This window comes from Myotis davidii, unplaced genomic scaffold (genome assembly GCF_000327345.1).
Source record: "Myotis davidii unplaced genomic scaffold, ASM32734v1 scaffold1949, whole genome shotgun sequence".
In the NCBI taxonomy this organism is placed as follows: Eukaryota; Metazoa; Chordata; class Mammalia; order Chiroptera; family Vespertilionidae; genus Myotis; species Myotis davidii.
The window spans coordinates 449,117-451,804 of NW_006300366.1; the positions used below are offsets into that span (position 1 = coordinate 449,117).

The following is a 2,688-nucleotide window of genomic DNA, read 5'->3' on the forward strand; positions in this document are numbered from 1 at the left end:
AGTGGGGGGCCCCTGAGGGTCCTCCGAAGCTCCACCCAAGTCAGCTGTGGAGGGGCCCTGGGGTTAGGTTCTGCAGCTCCGCCCAAGTTCAGTCAGAGTGGGGAAGACGGACTATAGTTTTAACTAGATACTGAACTAGGTTGCAAGCCACCCGTTTTCCTTTTCATTACCATTTACCTGCCTCACTCCCAGGCTTCTAGGGTCCTTCCTTTGCCTCCATAACTCATTTCCTCAGCCCATCTCTTCTACAAATTACTCTTTCTACCTCTGTGATTTTATAAATAAATGTTCTCTTATAGTTTGAGTCCTGATTCCGAATTCAAGTACCCAGGGTGCTGAATCAAGGTCTGGTCTGACCCTATGGGTCTAACACTGGTGCCATTCCCGCAGCCTACAACACGTCCTCTAAAAATCACCTGGACTCATATTGTGAAATCTTTCCTGCACAAAGTTAAGAATCCACACACCACCACCTGGCCCTATGAAGACCCACTCGGGGCCAGGTCTCCTTTCCAGTAACATTTGTATCTTCAATTTTATAATTTTTGTTTTAATTTTGCTGTTTTTCCTTTGTCAGTATACATGAGACCATTGTCAACTGTCTGCTCTTAGCTCCCCACACAACTCACCCAGAGAATTCATGTAGTCTTACAGTTTCCATCATCACATCAGTGCTGAGAGTGAGAAAATATTTTCAACTCCTTATATCTCCCACAAACTCCAGTGGTGTGCTTCCATCTATTTACAAGATTTTCATCTCTACTTGGATAGCCTACTGTCACTGCAAATTCAATATGTTCAAAATCAAACCCCAAACCAAACCCAAAATCCAGCTCCACAACTGTCACAGTCAGGATCCAGTCAAGAGACAGAAACCACACCAATTATTTGAACAAAGAGTTGAATATAAAGGATGGTTAAGTAGGTCTAAAGTTATTAATTATGTAACTGCACGGGTTACATAGAAGTAGCAACTGCAGAAAGCAGCTCCCACCCTCACTGCTGAGGGAACAGAAAGAAGAGCTAGGGCTATCTGAATTTTGAAGCTTTAAAGAAGGGCCCTGTCACAACTGAAATTCAGATATCTGAGGAGGGAGCACAAGCCAACTGATGCTGGTGTCTCTGAGGGGATGTGACAAGATTGCTTCTGCAAGTGTTGGAAAAATTGAAAACCGAATTCAGCGACCGGTAGGACAAGAACTGGTGGAGTGAAGAAGACTGCTGGGAGCTGCTCACAGAAAGTACAATTAGATAAGCAGGCCGCATGGGATAAACAAGAAGGAGCAAGTCATTTTCCCCACCTCTAGCCTTCCAGCTCCCTCTAGCACCCTCTCCTGGCAGAGTTGAATAGGGAGCCAGATGGTGAAGCAGAAGTGCAATTTGTTGATTACTGGCCCCATTTCACAAAGCAGTGGAGTCTGGAGCAAAGAGACAATTACAGATTGTCACTAAGCTATATTAGTCAGGGGCAAGCAAGGAAACAGAACCCACGTGAAGTATGGCAGAGGAATTTTACCACAAGGAATTGGTAAATAGAGAGGATGCAGGTGTCTGGGGACCTGAGAGTCCGGGACCCATTGTAGGTTCTTGGCTTCATGAAGGAGAGAATTCAAACTCCAGCACAGAATTTAAAGTGCAAGTGATTTTACTAGTGACGCCATGAGACAGAACGGGCTACTTGACAGAGCAGCCAGTCCCCTTTAGAGGAATTTGCTTCCTTTATTGGGGTTCATTTAATTGGGAGTGGGGGTGGGGAGGTAGGGTATCCAATAAGGTGGGGAATATTCAGGATCTTCCTGGAAAGGGATGGAGATTTCTCAGAGGTGCTCCATCAGCCATTCCGTGTTCTTTTATGGGCTTTCCATTTCTGATTAGGGCAGCTCGGGGTGCGATGTTTTAGCATGCTAACGTATTACATGATCTATAATGAGGCTAGGGGTGACCATTAGGTGAAATCAGTCACCATGTTGGATCAAGCTGGTCTCTGTGGGTTTTAAGCCATAAATCTGGTGTGTGGGGGGTAGGGGGAGGTCTTACTGTCTTCTTGATAATTCCTATAGCTTTTATCCATTGCAACTATTCCACATCGTACATAGTCTATCTCAGAAGGACTAGGAAGACAAATGGGAAATAGTGAATCAATCCAGAAATGGGCCACAGTGGGCAGCTGCTGTCACACCCTAGGCTGGAGGAACCATGGGAGGTGGTGGTGTTACTAGAGCCCAAGAATCTAAGGGCATCCAGCCCTTGGCCAGTGCGACTCAGTTGGGTATCCTCCAGTGCACTGAAAGGTTGCCAGTTCAGTTCCTGGTCAGGGTACATGCTTGGGTTGTGGGCTCTCTCCAGTGGGGGTCATGCAGGAGGCAGCCCATTGGTTGGGTTCGCACATCCATGTTCCTCTCTCCATCTCCCTTCCTCTCTCTCTAAAATTCAATTTTAAAAAATCTTTTTTAAAAAAATGGTTTCCTCCATGAAGCCATCCTTGGTGTTCTCTTAGTTAGAAATAATCTCTCCTCAGAACTCCCAAAGCACTTTATTTGCACCTATCAAACAACAAATATTCATGCTGGGTTAAAAATTAGCCCTGGCCGGGTGTGACTCAATTGGTTGGGCATTCATTGCCCCATACACCAAAAGGTCGCTGATTCAATTCCTGGTCAGGGCACATGCCTTAAAGATCCCCTGTAA

The 2,688-nt window shown here is 45.7% G+C and overlaps 1 pseudogene; it reads left to right on the forward strand.

The window, feature by feature from the left end:
- Positions 1-2,196: 2,196 nt before the first annotated feature.
- The window catches only part of LOC102760994, a 2,243-nt pseudogene continuing 1,751 nt past the window's right edge, over positions 2,197-2,688 (forward strand).